Consider the following 19,618-nt stretch of genomic DNA (forward strand, 5'->3'; position numbering starts at 1 on the left):
GGCAATGTGATTTTACTTAAACGTGGCAAATAAGAGTGAAAGCAACAAATGAACAAGACAAATAAACAAAACTCATAGACACAGACAACAGTTTGGTGGTTACCAAAGAGAAAATGATGGAGGGAAAAGGTTGAAAAGAGTAAAGGGGGTGAATTATATGGTGACAGAAAAGTATTTAACTTTGGATTTTGAACACACAATGCAATATACAGATAACTTATTATTAAAGTGTACACTTGAATCCTATATGTTTTTATTAACCAATGTCATCCCAATAAATTTGATATTTAAAACATTTTTTAAAATATTGGGATGTCGCTCCAATGTTAATATATATATAGACTCAGGCTTTTGACTATTGACCCTTTTCTATTCTCTCACCAGCTCTCTCTGGTGGAAGAGAGATGTCATATTGCCAGCTGCCAGTGGGGAAGCTCAGGTGGCAAGAAACTTAGGGAGGCCTATGGCCAGCTGCACATGAGGAACTGAATCCTGCCAAAACCATGTGAGTGAGCTTGAAATTGGATCCTCTTGTAATGAAGATATGAGATGACTACAGTCCTACATTTAGAATACAGACATCTGTGAACCCCCCTGTAGGATTTAAGAAAAATTTCAATTTGATATGTCAAAATAAATGGTTGTCTAATGTAACAACATATATAAAACAATATGCAGAAAAAATTAGAACTTTGGCTATCATTCAAAATAGCAAAAAACATGTCTCTAACAAATAAAATGCAAAACCCCAAAGTAGTACTATAGGGGGAAAAAGCAAGTTCCCCTAAAACACAAAAATCTTAAATTAAATCATAGAAATTATAGCACGTTCTTGGTGTAGAAAACACAATTTTCCCTACATAGAATACCTAATTCAGTGAATTTACAGACATACAAGTTACATGCTGCTTTTTTTATTGAAAAAAAATTGTCCGAGTTTATAAAATCTCTGCAACATGGAAGTGCACGTGAAGCATACAGGCAAGCTTCCTCCTTGAGAAGAGGAAGGACCAGAATCTTGAAAGTACATTCTCTTCCCCCTTTTCCAGTTCTGTTAATAACAGCAAGTCCTCAGAGTTTGGGATAACATGGGCCGATCTGGCTAATTGTGAGCTCAGTGCGTTGAGCTCTTAAGGCAATGGAGGAATAGATAATTGGCTTGTTTCTCCAGCTCTTCAGATTCATCGTTTTAGTCCAGTGGGCATTATATCTGAGTCCTCTCCTCTAGGAATCACTGCAACAGGAGGCCCACAACTAACTCCACCTCACTACTGGACCTGGAGAAAGAGCCTGTACTGTCATTGCTTGCTAGGCAGGATAAGGGGAGGGGATTCTCACTCCTTGGACATACTCCAGCAGAGATACAACAGCCCACTGAGGACCATGGAGATGTAGGATGGAGAAGGGACTATCAGGAGTATTGTTTTTTCACCATCATGACAAACAGGAGAGTTGGGACAAACAGATGAGAGGGCACCAAATTGGAATGTTTCAGTTATCTTGTCCTTACCAAGTAAATTCTGAATGCCTTGAGGGAGACAACTGAACCTAATTCATTGCTAATCCCCCAGAATATATACTTTGGTTGGCAGAGAACAGCAACAATCTCTGTTAAATGCTGAATAGACTCTTGGACTCAGAGAAGAGCAAAGGCAACATGGCTTCCACACAGTGCTTTCCATCCTGGATTGTCATTGCTTCCAGCAAGGGCTCATAGGACTGGACAGAATATAGAACAGGGCTTGTATGTATCTATGTCACAGATTTTCTTAGAAACCTATGATTTTCACATTTAATAGAATCTACAACATTTAAATATAAATAAAAAAGAGCAAACATTTGGTGACAAAAGGAAATCTAACTCTGGGTGGTGAACACACAATGCAATATACATACTAGTTTCTGTTGAATGATACACTTGAAACGTATTCGATTTTATTAATCAATGTCTCCCTATTAAATTTAATAAAAAATTTAAAAATCACTAAATTAAATCCAATGATAAAAAAATTGTGAAGATTTTCAAAAAAATGAACAAATTAAGAAGACAGGAAAAGAGAAAGGGAGGTAAATCTTACCATTTGGACTGAGACATATTGTAGGATTTCCACTCATTTATGGATGAATTACCATGAAAGAACGGGACATGATAGGCTTCTATCTTTCTTCCATACAGTAGAATAAAATGTCATTAAACATTTTTGGGGGCTGTATTTAATTAACAAACCCACTCTTCTAATATGATTAAAAAACCATGACTGAACATTTATTAAGGACAAATTTCTGTTAGGTGCTGCACATGCCCCAGAGATGGGTGTCATTTTCCCTATTTCTATATAAGAGATACCAGCACAAAAAGGTGGAGAGATTTATACACTCTCCACAGTGAGTGGATGAGAGGTGTGGACTCAAACAAAGGTCTCCTGATTCCCATCCCAGTGATCTGTCCCATCCACTATGGAACAGTCATTATTTCTTTCCAAATGTGCTTTGGTCTCAGATGAGCAAATTGAGGCAGAACCACCAATTTCTTTCCTTGGGATTTGGTCAGTTCATCTGTGAATTAGCAGAATAGACCAAGTCACTTGCAGGGACCTTTACTGCATGACTATTGTGGATCACAGGGTTTTCTATGAATAGTAATGAATTTTACAGCCCATCTTGTAAACCTGAGGTGTGGAAATATCATTCTTTATACAAAATGGGAATTTTCATGTGGTTCTATCATGAAAAGTCTACTGCTAGTCAGACTTCATGTATATTTCTAATTTTATACCTTGGCAATGAGAGCACGCAGGTGATTTTGTCAGACTTTTCTATTGGGAGAACAAGTACAGGTAATTAATAGTACAGTTGCACATGTATCAAGTTTTAATAACTCACACAATTATGTGTTTATATCTCTAGGAAATTCTCACTTGTATGACATTAAAAGGGGCATAATAATTTTCTTAGCTGTGTCTTGAAAAAAATTGAAAAATAAAATGAAGTTTATCCCTCAGATAATATTATGCATCATTTAAAGTGTTGAACAGATGTATGTACTTCACAGAGATACCTTAAACACGATGCTGTAATAAGAGAGACTCAGGAAATAATATGTGTAGCATGAGGGCATTGAGGTAAATTTTCAAGAGAATGGTTTGTGAATATAGACATCAATACTAATATTACAAAAACACTGAAAGGAAAATGCAACCACCAAATTCATGACAGCATTTCCCTTTTGAAAACTGAAGTATAGGAAAAGACCATAGGGATAGCAAAAACCCCTTAAGTTTTGTCAATAATAAATATGAGTTTTAAAGCAAGTATTATCAAATATTTATATTTTAATAAGTGTGGTGGATGAAAATGGTAATGATAATAATTGATAAAATTAGTATGAAATTTATTAATTGCCTAACAATTATTCTCTACCCTGGCTATAAGTTAGTATGCCAATAGGACTTACATGTAGAGATTCTAATTTAATTGATCCTGGGCTATGGCCAGTCCATCATTAAATTTGAAAAGATGGGCAGGTGATTTAATGATCAACTAGCACTGATAACCACTGTTTAAGTCTTTTATTTTATAATTGAATTTTATTTATTACAGCAACCTTATAATGTCAGCTCAAATAATAAACCAACTTTACAGACAAGTAAACTACTTGGGTGATTTTGATATTAGTCTTTGTTCCATTGCCTTTGTATTTTCTGAAATCACATCATATTTTGATCTGTCAGGACAAATGAATACCTGAGTGGCCTTCAGGGAGCTGAATTTAGGAGAAATGTAATCCATGTATAAGGAAGAATTGACTTGAAAATTTCCTTAGCTGGCATAAAGAAGGCCAACTGAAGGTTTGAGACCTGGTATTACATGTAAATTCCTCAACTGTTCCCTAGGAGATTAAGTTTGATGAGAAATCAAATCTTCACAAATGTTTATTATTTGAGACATATTTAAAGAGTTTTACGAAGCCACTACAAATAAAAACAGTGAAGAGAAAATTCAAACTGACATATTTCTCTGAGATTGTATTATTGCTGATAGAAAATAACCTTTCAAAAGGAAAAATAAATCCAGAGTACTTATGAATGTTAATGATTATTTGATCATTGATGCATCATAAATGAATACCATCTTAGAATCAGTGATGCTGTATATTTTCATGTATTAAACAAGAACATATTTTTCAAAATGTGAAGTCCACCAAGGTCAAATATTTGTATATTTGAGTTATATTTAAAAGGACTTTGACCAGACAACCCACACATTTGAGTGAACACTTACCTCCATAGAAGATGGCTTTTATAAAATCAAATAAAGATGAATAGCCTTACAAATAATTTCCTTACAAAAATACTATCTGATTATGAACATTTGATTTTAATTTAGAATCCAGTTTACGTGGTTTTAGCTTTTCTAGACTACATTACAAATTAAGAGATTATGATAATGTTTTCTTCTTAAAGAGAGAATATTCCTTATTCCATGTTTTTTTTTTTTAAGTAGAAGGCTGATATTTTACTCTGTTCATGGATTAGTCTTCTCAGAATGACCTTACTTTAATAGTCTTTGACATGTATCTCTCAAGTGAGTGTATATAGAAACAGGTGAATAGCCCAGGAAAAAGTTCTAAAAAAAGATCACAGCTGAGAAATGTTGACAAAGGTAATGGGGTTTTATGGTCCTCAAGTGTAAAAAATTCACTCGTGAATAGCTTAAATCCAAAATGTGAACATTTAGCTGGGGCGCCCTATACTTGTTTTAAGCACACAACATTCTCCCTGTTTTTCTTTTTTTCAAATTGTGTTATATCTGCATGGAACCATGCAATCTGACAAATGACTTAGGATTCTTCCTCCTGGGACTCTTAGATGGTCCGGAACTTCAGCCTCTTCTGATTAGGCTGTTCCTATCCATATACCTGGTGAATGCTCAGGAACCTACTCATCATTCTGGATGTCATCTCTGACTCCAACCTCCACACCAATATGTACTTCTTCCTTTCCAATTAATCCTTGGCTGACATCAATTTCAGCACAACTATAGTTCCTAAGATGCTGGTGAACCTGCAGACATACAGTAAATCCATCACCTATGCAGGTTGCTTAATTCAGTTTACCTTTCTTTTTTCATGTTTGAACAGTCTACTCCTGGCCCTAGTGACCTATGATTAGTTGGTGGCTATTTGGCAACTCCTACACTATCTGGTTATCATGAACCCCTGCCTCTGTGGCTTGTTTGTCTTGCTGTCATTTTTCATCAGCCTTTTGAACTCCCAGCTGCACTATTTGATGACATCATAGCTTACCTTCTGTGCAGATTTGGAAAACCCTCGTTTCTTTTGTAATCCTTCTCAATTCCTCAAGTTTGCCTGTAAAGATACCTCCACCAATAAAATATTATCCTATTTTATTTGTGACATCCTTGGTTATGTGCCAGTCTCAGGGATCTTTCTCTTTTACTATAAAATTTCCTTTATTCTAAAAGTCCCTTCACCAGGTGTGAAAACTTTTCACCTGTGGTTCTCTTCTGTCAATTGTTTGCTTATTTTATGGATCAGGCCTTGGGGTATACCTCAGTTCAGCCGCCTCATCTTTCCTTAAGAAGGATGCAGTGGCCTTGGTGATGTGGTTACCCCATGCTGAATTCTGTCATCTACAGACAGAGAATGCTAGAGTGCAGTGTGTAGGATATCAAAAGAAATAATTCTGTGCTATCTTTTTTTACTTTACAGAATTGGAAAAGCAGCAAAATCAAACACGTGCAACAAGGAATTTCTGTCTCTGCAGTCACATAGTTCATATGTACCTAATGGCTCTCTACTTTCTGTTGACACAGGTTTTTCTCTTTGTATAGTTATAATGGAATTTGAACATTATTTTGGACTCTCCAGTTAAGTCATAGCTGCTCCAGGATCATCCTTCTTAAGGAAAGATGAGGCAGCTGAACTGAGGTATACCCCAAGGCCTTCTCACTTTCCTTATGCAGCATCCAAATCTCTTGGTCATAAGCAGTCTTGCTTTTATCATTACAGAGCTATTCAAATGTTTCTACAAACACCCACTTTAGAGACACTGCATCAAAGAATATAAAGTAATTATAGCTCTCTCTTTTATTTTTATTTTATTTTTAGTTTACTCCTAATTTTTCTATATTTGCCAGGAGGCGCTAAACCCTATTTTAAGAACCAAAACATTCATATTTTTCTCCTTCGTTATGCTGGTCAGATTCTTGATTAAATAGGATAACTACTGAATTCCCTAAGCCAGGGTGTTTTGAAATTGAAATGGAACAGTATTAATACTAAGTTTGAAGAAATAGCTGTCAATTGAAACTTTTCAAGGAAAACTGGGATGTACCATTCCGAAGCAAAGGGGATCCCCAATTTTCCCAATAATTCTCCTTTCCATTCCAACATCTCCCCAGTCAATTAAATAGCCAAACATAAAAGGATAAATACTTTATTATTCCATTTAGATGAGGCACGTAAAGGAGTCAAATTCATAGATATATAAAGTTGAATAGTGATTGCTAGGAGCTGGGAAAAGAGGAAATACAGGGTTAGTGTTTAATGGGTAAATAATGTTACATTTTTGCAAGATAAAAGGACTTCTGGAGATGAATGATGATAATGGTTGGATAATATTGAGAATGGACTTAATACAATTGAACTGTACACTTAGAAATGGTTAAGATGGCAATTTTTTTTTTTTAGGTGAGGCAACCTTTGGTTGACCATATGGATTTCAAGGCCCTTGTCAGCTTACAATCCCATAGTTTTTATTTTTTATATTTTTTAGGCGTACAGCACCTGGTTTTTCTAGATGGTCTCCTATCAGAATCCTAAACAGATCTGATACTGCTTAGCTTCTGAGATCAGACGGGTTTGGGCTTGCTCAGGGTGGCATGGCCGTAGACTCAATGACAAATTTTATGTTATGTTATTTTACCACGATAAGAAGGGACTCCCGTTAGGAATGAGGGATGCGTTGCTCCTGACGTTGGGTGTACCACTTAGCCTTCAGCATCAGACACCATAGATTTGCCTCAGATGCAGAGAGCCACCTAACCATGGTCATCCTTCCTTCTGAGGAAGCCCACATCCAATCACATTTGGCTCCATATCCCCATTCCAGCCAATAATAAAGGATCATCCTAGAACAAGAGTTCTCTGGTGTGGTTAGGAGGCCTTTGATGGATTTCAACTTGATTTGACCTTTCCACTGTTCTTACTTGCTACAAGGAGTTTGTGAAACCACAGTGTCTTAGAGAATAGACCCATCAAATTCTCTTTTCTTCAGACACCAGCCACAATATTAGAAGTCCCTAGAGCCACCCTCACTTTAGACAAGTTAGCTACCAATTCAGGGAGGCCCTCACATTCAATAACTTTATAGAATGACTCAAACTATAAGAACTCTTTCAGGTTCAATAATTCATCAGAATGAGTCACAGAACTTGGGACAGTTTATACTTATGATCACACTTTTGTTATAGAAAAAGAATACAAAGTAGAACTAGCCAAAAGAAAAATACTAAGGGCAAGATTTGGAAACTCCCATATGTCAATCTCTTGTTTTCCATTTCCTGTGAGTCTAGATCTCTTACTGCCTGCCTCCTGGCCACACTGTGAGACAGCACCTAAGTATTTCCCGCTAGGTAGTTCATGTGAGGCTTCATTACACAGATGCGATTAGTTAAAAGATTGCCCATTTGATAGAACATACGTTACATCCCCTATCCCAAAAGTATGTGCTAGTATCACAATGCCCAAGGGTCCAACAGTTTTTTTTTATATGTTTGGTCTTTTTGGTATGTCCAGTCCCCACCTTGAGTCATCTTATTAGCACAAACTATCAGATATGGTTCATGGGGCCCATCATGAATAACCAATCATTCTTATCACTCAATTTCAGGGGCTTATAGGTTACCTTCCAGGAGCTCAGACAAAGGCCATAACTCTCTTTAGGTGAGGACAAACACCTTACTATATATCTATGCTTCACAGGTGTTGAGTCCAGGAGCATTGCCTGGTAGACATCCTGCATGCCAATCAGTGTCTCAGAGTCTGCTTCACAAGGAGTAATAAAATTATTTTGAGAAGATTTTAAAGACAGTTTCAAGGTAGTTCTTTGAATTGTCAGCAATGTTCTGTATATTCCAAACCCAATGCTGGGCTTAGTGATAGGAAAATTCAAGGAGAAGAGATGAAGTGTAGAAATTTGGGGACAGTCTGGAGGACCTTAAAGAAAATCTTAATGAACCTAGAAATCCAGACAGAGGTGTTTGATAGAAAGGAAGTACAGAGTTTGAAATAATGAGAGAAGATAAAACCTATGTATTATACTTCAAAATGTTTATTTTAATATATTAAAGCCCAGGGGGTGTAAATAAATCTGACTTAAGAATGGTAACTTTTTTGACTCTGTCAACCTCTTCAGATTTCAAGAGGTCCTAAGATTCAATAAAAAGCATGTGCCTGCCCATGATTTTGGGTACAAGTTTGATCATGTTTCCCTGATTCATCTCTTCATTAGGTTTTGGGGACATTCTATGGACAATCGGTGTTTAACAGTAAGGATATTCCTGTCCTTCTGGGAAGAACAGATTCCTGAAGAACTGAGGAATATTCCAAGGCTTGTTCTTAGGAATAAAGAGATACACAGATGGGCGACAGCAAATATTAGAAAGACTTTTCACTGCATGCTGACAGACACACTACTTAACTCTCTTCTTGTTTCCACTATCAAAATCCATTAGCATGTAGCTGCTCAGATTCTCTGAAATAGAAATTTACTCTGTTCTAAGTCACTAGTTCCCTCTGCTCACACAGAGTCTCGTCATTATAGTTTTTTTCCCCTTTACCCCTTGTCGAAGCAAATAAATTATCTGAGCAACCTGCCTTAGTTATCAATTTACTTTTTCCATTCTTCAAAAAGACCTCATATAAACATTTTACTTTTGCAAGAGTGTTGTAAGTAGCTTCCAAATATTCACTGTGTCTCCCTTTACACAGAAGCCAGATCGATTTTTTAGGTGTCATCACAACTTGTGACTTCTTTACCTAAAAACTTCCTGTAATTTTGTGTTACTCCTAAACTAAAATCTGAACTATTTGCTAAGGTCTATAAAATTCTTCATTGTTTAGTCTCTTCTATTCCTTTCCAACTCCCTCACTCATCACCGAACCAGGACTTGCCAGCATCATCTGGAAGCTTATAAGTATGAATATTCAGCCCCCACCCTGGACCTGCTGAATATCATACAGCATCTGGACACATGTAGCTGTGGTTTGAAAGACCTCTAGGGTCTATCTCCACACACCAAAATTAACTCAAAATGGATTAAGGACCTGAATATAAGACCTGAAACAATAAAATGCATAGAAGAAAACATAGGCACTAAACTCAAGGACCTGGAACTTAAAGAAGATTTTTATGAATTTGATCTCAATGGCAAGGGAAGTAAAAACTAAAATAAATGAATGAGAGAAATCAAACTAAGAAGTTTCAGCTCAGCAAAGGAACTTCTCAACAAGGTAAAGGGACAACCATCTCAATGAGAAAATATATATGCAAGGAACACCTCAGATAAGGGCTTAATATCCTAAATACACCAAGAACTCATACAACTCAATAAGAACAAAAAAGCAAATGATCCAATCAAGAAATGGGCAGAGGACCTGGACAGACACTTCCCCCGAGAAGACATAAAAATAGCCAACAAATATTTGAAAAGATACTCAACATCGCTAGCTATTAGAGAAATGCAAATCAAAACCACAATGAGATACCATCTCACACCTGTTAGAATATCTACAATCAATAGGACAAATATAATGCTGGAGAGGATCCAGAGAAAAAGAAGCCTTCATTCACTGCTGGAGGGAGTGCAAATTGGTACAGCTACTATGGAAAACGGTATGGAGGTTCCTCAAAAAACTAATAATTAATCTACCATATGATCCAGCAATTCCACTCCTGAGTATTTACCCCAAAGACTTGAAAACCCATATCTGAAAAGATATTTGTACATTGATGCTTATAGCAGCATTATTTACAGTGACCAGGACATGGAAGCAACGGAAGTGTCCTATGGTAGATCATTGGCTAAAAAAGCTGTGGTACATATATTCAATGGAATATTAGTCATAAGAAGAGAGAAAATCCACCATTTGCAACAACATGGTTGGACCTTAAGATAATCATGCTAAGTGAAATAAGCCAATCAGAAAAAATTGAAAATCACATGATATCACTTATATGTGGGATATAAACCTAAAAGCAACAAATGAAAGAGGGAGGAGGAGGGAAGTAGATAAGCTAAAGGGCATCAAATATGAGGGTTAGGGGTAGGGTGAAGTGAGTAAGGAGATCACAAATGGTAGCTGAAGGAAACTGAACTTTGGATGGTAAACACACAATAAAATATACAGATTTCAAATTATAATATGCACCTGAAAATTATATAATTGTATTAACCAATGTTACCCTAATAAACTTAATTAAAAAGTAAATTAAAAATATCTAAAAAAAAAGGTTTTCTTACAAATAATCCTGTATGATAGTTTCAATTATCTTATTTTAAAGATGAGGAAACTGCCCAGGTGCATTTCCATTGTTCAATTAGCATTTTTCCTCAAATCACAGAGCGAACTGCCAAGATAATGAATCTGAATTATCTTTAGGTAGCCAAAGCAAGAGAATCGCAATCCATTCTGCAGAAAGGATTGACATGAAAATCTGTTACCTAGGTAAGAAGTCTAGGTCTTAAAACTGGCTATAGGGTGTCCCCTGGGGCTAAACTCCTCAGCTGTTAATAGGAGGGTATGACCAGAAAAACAAAACCAACAAACATAGGAAAAGATGCTCAACATAACTATCCATCAAGAAAATGTGAATCACATTAGAAATCATCTTATAGCTAATTGAATGACTAATATAAAAAAGAAAGGACAAGTGTTGGCAAGGATGTGGAGAAAAGGGAACCCGTAGGCACTGTTGGTGGGATGAATATTGGTACAGACATTACAAGAGACCAAATAAGTATAGAGGATCCTTAAAAAATTAAAAATTAGTAATTAAAATCGAACTACCATAAATGTATGCTGTACCTTGTCAAATGCTTTTTTCTACATCCATTGCAATGATCATATGCTTTTATCTTTTATTTTCTTTATGTGGTCTATTACATTGATTAATTTGAACCACCCTGAACCTCTGGAATAAAGCCTACTTGATTGCGTTGTATAATCTTTTGAATGTATTGTTGTATTCAATTTGCGGTATTTTGTTTAGGATTTTTGCATCTGTATCGATCAAAGAAATTAGTTGATAGTTTTCTTTTAATGTGTTATCATTACCAGGTCTTAGTATTAGGTTAATATTGGCCTTATAGAAGGAGTTAGAAAGTATTGCCTGTTCTTGTTCGGTAGTTTTTACCAATGAAGTCATCTAGTCCTGGACTTTTATTTCTGGGAGGTTTTTGATGACCATTTCAATTTTCTCACTCTTGATTGGACTATTTAGATGTTCCAGTTCTTTATGATTCATTCTAGGAAGGTTATAGATTTCTATGAAATTATGATTTCTTCTAGGTTATTGAATTTGGTGGCATAGAGTCTTTCATTGTATTCTTGTATGATCCTTTGTATTTCTGTGGCATCTGTTATAAATTCTTAATAAAATGTGTATATAGGGAAAGTACTTCAACATAGTAAAAGCTATGTATGACAACTCCTCAGATAGTATCATACTTAATTGTAAAAAACTCAAAGCTTTTCTTGTAAGATCAGGAACAAAAAAAGGATGCCCACTCTCACCACTGTTACTCAAGGTAGCAGTGGAAGTTCTAGCCAGAGCAATCAGGCAAAAACAGAAATAAAAGACATACACATTGGAAATGAAGAAGTAACATTGTCACTTTTTGTGCAGACAACATGATTTTTTTATGTGGAAAACCCTAAAAACTCCACCAAAGAACTATTATAAGCAATAGCCAAATACAGTAAATTTGCCAGATACAAAATCAATGTACAAAAATCCATTGCATTGCTATACACTAACAATAAAATTTCAGGGAAAAATGATAAAAAAGATCAATTCCTTTTACAACTGCAACAAAAAGAATACAATACCTAGGAATAAACTTAACAAAAGATGTTAAGGACCTATATACTGAAACTACGAGACATTATTAAAATGAATTAAAGATGTGGTACATATATACAGTGGAATATTACTCATCCATAAGAAAAGATGAAATACTGCCATTTGCAACAACATGGATAGATCTTGACAGTATCATGCTAAGCAAAATAATCAGACAGAAAAAGTTGAGGACCATACGATTTCACGTTGATGTGGGATATAAAACCGAAAGAAAAAAATGAGCAAAACAAACAAACAAAAACTCATGGACACCTACAGCAGTTTAGTGGTTAGCAGAAGGAAAGAGGAGGAGGGGAGTGGTAGATAAGGATAAAGGGGGTCAAATACATGGTGATGGAAGAAGATTTGACATTAGGTGGTGAGCACACAATGCAATGAACAGACGATGTACTAAAGAATAGTATACTTGAAAACTATTTAATGTTACTAATCAGTATCACCCAATTAATTTAATAAAATAATCAAAAAAATAAAGAAACACAAAGAAATGGAAAGGTATTTCATGTTCATTGATTAGAAGAAACAACATAGTTGAAATTATTTTAACTATACCATATTACCCAAAACAATATACAGATTTCATGCAGTAGCCATCAAAATCTCAATGACATTTATTTTTACTCTATTTATTTACTCTACTTTTAAATTAAATTTATTAGGGTGACATTGGTTAGTAAAATTCTATAGGTTTCAAGTGTGTAATTCAATAATATATCATATACATACTACATTGTGTGTACAACAGCCAAAGTTAAATTTCCTTTCATTGCCATATATTTGACCCCCTTCACCTTTATTTACCTCTTCTCTTCCCCTTCCCTTTGGTAACCAGTAAACTGTTGTGCATGAGTCTTTGTTTGTCTTGTTCGTTTGTTCCATTCGGTTTAATATTTCATTTCTAATATAAGTGAAATCATATGGTTCTGAACTTTTTCTGACTCATTTTCCTTAGCATGATAATATCAATGGTATTATCATGTGATGAAATAGAACACAAAATCTTCAGATTTCTATGAAACTATGAAAGGCTTTGAATAGTCAAAGCAACCCTGTGAAAAAGAACATGGATAGATCTTGATATTATCATGTTGGGTAAAATAAGTCAGATAGAGAAAATTGAGAACTGTATGATTTCACTCATACATAAGATATAAAACTAAAAGCAAGAAATGAAAAAGACAAACAAGCAAAAACTCGTAGACACAGACACGAGTATAGTGGTTACCAGAAGACAAGGAGGAAGGGGAGAGGTGGTTCAGAGTAAAGGGGATCAACTATATGGTGATGAAAGATATGGCTTTAGATGGTGAACACAAAATGCAATATACAGATGATGTATTATTGAATTGTACACTTGAAATCTATATAATTTTATTAACCAATGTCACCCCGATCAATTTAATTCAAAATATAAAATAAAATATAGCACTACCATATATACCCAGCAATTCCATTTCTGAATATATATATGAGGAAAATGAAATCTATATATAAAAAAGATATCTGCTCTTCCATGTTCATTGCAGTATTATTCACAAGAACAGAAACATGGGAACAATTAAAGTATCTGTTGAAGAAAGACTAGATAAAGCAAATGTTATCTATCTATTTATCTATCTATCTATATCTATCATCTATCTGTCTAACTATCTATCATCTATTTATCATCTATCTTCTATCTACATACACACACAATGAAATAGTATCCTGCCATTTGTGACAATATAGGTAAACCTGAAGAATATTATGTTTACAGAAAGAAGTCTGGCACACAAAGACAAACACAGTATGATCTCATATGTGGAATCTCAGAAAATCTCTCATAGAATCAGAGAGGTAGAAATATGGTTTTAAGAGGCTGGGGTGGAGGGAATGAAAACATGTTGGTTAGAGTACTATCTTTCAGCTATAAGACAAATAAGTTCTGGAGATCTAAGGTACAACATGGGGACTATAGTTAATAACACTGTATTGTATACTTGAAATCTGTTAAGAGAGTAGATCATTTTAGGTGTTTTCGCCACACACACACACACACACACGCACACGCGCATGCGCACGTACACACACACATGCACACACACGCACACACACAGTAACTATATAAAATGATGGAGGTATTAACTTGATTCTGATAATCTTTTCACAGTTCATATATGAATTAAATCATCACATTGTACAATAAAAAAACCTTTACGTTTACCATATATGTACGTATATATGTTTTGTTTATAATTATACTTCAATAAAGCTTGGATAAAGAAAAATGATAAAGTAGTTTTATCATGCCATTATAGAATAGAGTCCATAATATGCAGAGAACAGGCCCAAACACCAGATATTTTACTAATATTGCATAGGATTGATAAAAATAGCCCTGAATGACATAACAAATTTCAAGTGTTTCTTAAATTTCATTATTGTTTATTTATGGACAGATTCTCTGCACATTAATGCCATCTATGTAGACATTGATGCTGTATAATTATGTGCATTTAACTAAACCACATATAACAAAATACAAACTACACTAAAGCCAAGGATAAGAATTATAGAAGAAATAATTTTAAAGGGCAACACTTAAATGCGAGCACTTATTTCTATGAAGGAGAAAAGAGAAAATCAAAGAATGACAAAACTCATGAAGATAACTATCACATAATATTATTTTCTGATTATAAACATTCAACTGAATTTAGAATCTAGATTACAAAGTCCTGTCTTGTACAGAGTATTTAAATATTTTAGATAAAGGAACTATCTATCATTGTCTATATTTTTTTCTTTAAAAGGGTATGTTATATTTTCCTGTGATCATGGGTTTGTTATCTTGAATATTCTTGTTTTCCTGATACTCTTCAGTGAAGTTTCTCTAAAGTAAGTGTGTATAGAAACAGGTAAATAACACAAATAAAAAAAAGAACAATTGCAAGAAGAAAGAATTTGTCGTGCTGAGAAATACTGCTCAAGGTACTGGGGTGTATGACCTCACAACTCAATTGCTAGAATCCAAAATAGGGAAACAGTGCTGTGTGCCATTTACTTATTTACTGTTTCCAACCTTCTTTTTCTTTTCAATATGTATCCAAGCTACATAGAACCATGAATCTAACATGTGTCTCAGAATTCTTCCTCATGGGACTATCAGATGATCTGAAACTTCAGCCTCTGCTCTTTGGGCTCTTCCTGTCCATGTACCTGGTTGTCATAGTAGGGAATCTGCTCATCATCTTGATCATCAACTTGGACTCCCACCTCCACACTCCCATGTACTTCTTTCTCTCCAACCTTTCATGTTTTATGTCTACCACTGTCCCAAAGATGATTGTGTACATCCAAACTCAGAAGAGTTGTCTTCTATGTGGGCTGCCTGACCAGATGTCTTTTTTTATTGCTTTTGGGTATATGGATGGTATGCTCCTGACTGTGATGGCCTCTGACTGGTTTGTGGCCATCTGCCACCCTCTGCACTGCTCAGTCATCATGAACCCATGCCTCTGCTGCTTCTTAGTTTTAGTGTCATTTTTCATCAGCCTTTTGAATTCCCAGCTGCATAGTTTGATAATGTTGCAGCTTACCTGCTTCAAGTATGTAAAAATTTCTATTTCTTCTGTGACCCTTATCTCCTTCATCTTGCCTGTTTTGACACCTTCACCGATAACACGGCCATGTATTTTTTTGTCACCATCCCTGATTTTCGCCATATCTCAGGAATCTTTTTCTCTTACTATAAAATTCTTTCCTCCTTTCTGAGAGTTCCATCAGTAGATGGGAAGTACAGAGCCTTCTTCACCTGAGGCTCTCACCTGTTATTTATTCGCTTTTTCTATGGAACAGGCATCGTAGTTGACCTTGAATAGGCATTGTTGCCTTCCCTCGGGAATGATGTGGTGGCCTTAGTCACATACACTGTAGTTGCCTCCATGCAGATCCCCTTCATTTATAGCCTGAGAAACAGGGACATTAAGAGTGTTCTAGGGAGATTCCACAGCAAAACAATCTATTCTTAATATCTGTATAACGTGTAACTCTTCTTGGAGTGTGGTTGGAAAACCCAGAAAAACCAAACATGGAAACCGAATACTATGTTTTTGGTCACATTCTTTTTTAGTATCAGGGTTTTCATTTCTCTCCATGCTTCACATGTGAATGTTACTTCTTTTGATTTACCTTTCACTGAATTGGGAGGGCATCCTGAGGTCCTTAGTATGCATGAGAGGTTCTCCTCAACCATTCTACTATGCAGGTGAAATGCATGACTCAATTGTTATTTACTTAAACTCTACATCATTTTCCACAGTTTCTGCTTATGTTCCAAATAAATTTTGCATCCATTAAATCTATTTATTCAAATAATTTATAAGGATGCAGGTAATTTCTGTAGATTTTATTGGACTCCCTTGGGGAGTTTATAAATCCTGATGACTGAGTCTATTGGAGGAGGTCATCAAAAAGGTGTGACTTCCAGTTAACCCAAGAGCTGGACCTGGAGAATCAGAGTCTGCTTGCCCTACCCCTGTCCTTGGAAGTTCATTCCTGACTGTGATGGCATCTGACTGGTTTGTGGCCATCTACAAGCAGGCCCAAAAATGTAGTCTAACCTCAGCTACGAGCAGGCCCAAAAATGTAGCCTTGAGCTTATAATATGTTGAGATAATCTGGGTGTCATACATGACTGAACCCAGTTAAGGCCTCTTTTATACATACATTTTTAAGACTTGGAGTGCGGGTATGAAGATCTTCTTGTTTTCTGGCTGCCCAAGATGCACCTTGTATATAAATTTTTTAGCTTATGAAAACTGCCACCTACTAATCTGGAGCAATCTGTTTCTCTCTTTGGATTCCTTTTGGCCCATTCTGCATGGGGAACAGTTTCAGATTTCACCCTGGAAGCTCCAGAGACTGCAAACCAATATGGTCTCCCTTGTTAAATATTGACCATATGCACAGGGGTTTATTTCTAGGCTTTTGACTCTGTACCATTGGTCTCTGTGTCTATATTGAATCCAGTCTATGTCCCATTGTGGCTGATACTGGTAGTCTCTGCTCCACTTCCTGTGTTTAGCTGTGTGTTTATGTCTAAGCTTTGCCATTCTCTGGGTTGAGTGAAGTAGAAACAGGTCCTTCCTGTGCCCCACTAAAAGGCTGGGGAAACTGCTTGCACAATCTACTCTCCCTTTTTCCATGAGTGAAAGAACTTTCCCTAGCTGGGGAGTTCCTTCCTGATGCTACGTAGTGCTGGTCTGGGTGATGGGATGATGTGTGAAACTGTTCTTCCTTTCCTTTGTGTGGTGATTCTCAAGCATTTTGTTCTACTGCATTGCTGAAGCTTCCTAAATGTACTGCTGAGCTCTCCCAGGGCTGTTTGTGTTCATGAGTGGCCATCTAATCGACAATCTTTGAGGGGAAACAGAGATTAGCATTTGCTATCTCAACATCTTGTTTTTGTCACATTTCCTTCATATAAGTTAATGACAAACCATTTGCTAAATTCCTCATCCAGAGTCCTCTGAGCCAGAATGACTGTGTGGATAGGATGTAGCAGGTTGCAAAGTACTGTCATTCTCATATGAACTCACTTTATCGACTGAAAAATACTTAAAAATTTGAGAAGAGCCTCATGTACCATTACTTAAACTTTAAGACTAGTGAACACAAAGTAAGCTGAAGAAAATACACCATGAAATAGGATGAGCGAACTTACTCAACTTTTCTTTCCAGGTCACTGCAGACAGAATGCCTTCAGGGAAGTGATTCAGTCTCATTTCTTTCTTTCTTACTTTTATTTCCATAGCAGATTTTAATTGTATAGCCAAAAATGGAAAAGTAACCAAATGTCCTTCAACAGGTAAAGAGTTAAACACAATTTAGTACATCCATACCATGGAAAATTGCTCAGCAATAAGAAGGAACAAACCATTGATACACCCAATAACATGGCTGGCTCTTAAGAACATTATGCTGAGTGAGAAAAGCCAATTTCCAAATGTTACATACTATATGATTGCATTTACATAACATTCTCAAATGATGCAATTACAGAGATAAAGAACACATAAGTAGTTGCCAGGGGATAGATGTAGGGGAGGGATGCAGTAACGATAAAGAGGCAGCATGAGGAACTTCCTTATTATGATGGAACACTTTTGTCCCTTGATTGTGGTGATAGTGATTATATAAATCTATCCAAGTATTTAATTGCCATATAATCGCAAAGACCTACCAAAAGCCAACAAACAAACAACTGAAACAACAAATGCATGTAAACTGGTGCAAAATCTTTAGCTACTTAGATGTATCATGCCAGTTAGTTTTCTAGTTTTGACAATGCTGAGTCTCATTGAAGCCCCAGCACCTCTACAATGGTTAGTGCAGAGCAGGCAATCACAACAGAACAAAACAAACAAAAATACACATATAAACTCTGTTAAACATTGATTACCATTCATTAGTTTACAGGGACACAGCATAGTCCATATGGCTGCCACACACCGGGGGCTTTTGTGTCTGATCTTTCATCCCTTCCAGGGATGTCCTTATAACTAAAGAAATAAATGAGACTCTGTCATTTTTTTCCATGCACTCTTCCCAGAGTGACTACTTGTACCTGACGAGGGGGATGTGCGAACCTCTGATTTTAGCCAAGATGGACCAAAGTTGGAGGTAGCCTGGGGCCCTTACAGATGGTATCTGAAGTGAGAGAGAAAGTGGATTCTTGGGACTAAGTCCTTAACCTATGGAATCTGACACTCTAGACAGATAGAGACAGAATTGAGTTAAATTATAGAACACTCAGCTGGTATCGTGGAGAATGGCCTGATGTGGGGGATCCTAGTCCTCACGTTTGGTGACCAGAAGTCTCAGAAGTGAAGTGTTCTATGTAAAGTAAATGAAACATGAAGGAGGGAAAAAACTGGGCAGGTTTTTCCATACGAGACCAAAGACTTTTTTATTTTTCTGTTTTTGATTTTTTAAATTTATTTATTTGTTTCAAGTATACAGTACATTGGTCAGATATTTATATAATCTATAAAATGATCCCCCTAATTGCTCCTTCTCTCCTCTGGCTCTCCATCTAGCCAATATATTAATGCTAACTGTATTCCCTATTCTGTGCTCCCCATCCCTGTGACCACATATGAACTACTAATTTGTATTTCTTTAACCTTCGCCCCATTCTCCCAGCCATACAACCCTCCTCCCCTCTGTCACCAGATTGTCATCTATATTTGCAAGTCTGTTTTGAGTAGTTTCTTCTTTCTGTTTCTTAGATTCTGCATATAAGTGAAATCATATGATATTTATCTTTCTCTGTCTGACTTCTTTCACTCAGCATAATACCATCTAGGTCCACCCATGTCATTGCAGATGTTAGGAATTCATTCTTTTTAATGGCTGGGTGATATTCCATTGTACACATGAACCATAACTTCTTTATCCAGTCATCTGTG

General features: G+C 36.1%; 2 pseudogenes; both read left to right on the forward strand.

Annotated features, from left to right (window-relative positions):
• The first annotated feature begins 4,813 nt into the window (after positions 1–4,813).
• On the forward strand, positions 4,814–5,686 carry LOC118612387 (annotated as a pseudogene).
• A 9,583-nt stretch (positions 5,687–15,269) lies between these two features.
• On the forward strand, positions 15,270–16,027 carry LOC107515060 (annotated as a pseudogene).
• The last annotated feature ends 3,591 nt before the right edge of the window (positions 16,028–19,618 follow it).

The sequence above is a fragment of the Rousettus aegyptiacus genome, unplaced genomic scaffold (genome assembly GCF_014176215.1).
Source record: "Rousettus aegyptiacus isolate mRouAeg1 unplaced genomic scaffold, mRouAeg1.p scaffold_m13_p_16, whole genome shotgun sequence".
NCBI lineage: Eukaryota > Metazoa > Chordata > Mammalia > Chiroptera > Pteropodidae > Rousettus > Rousettus aegyptiacus.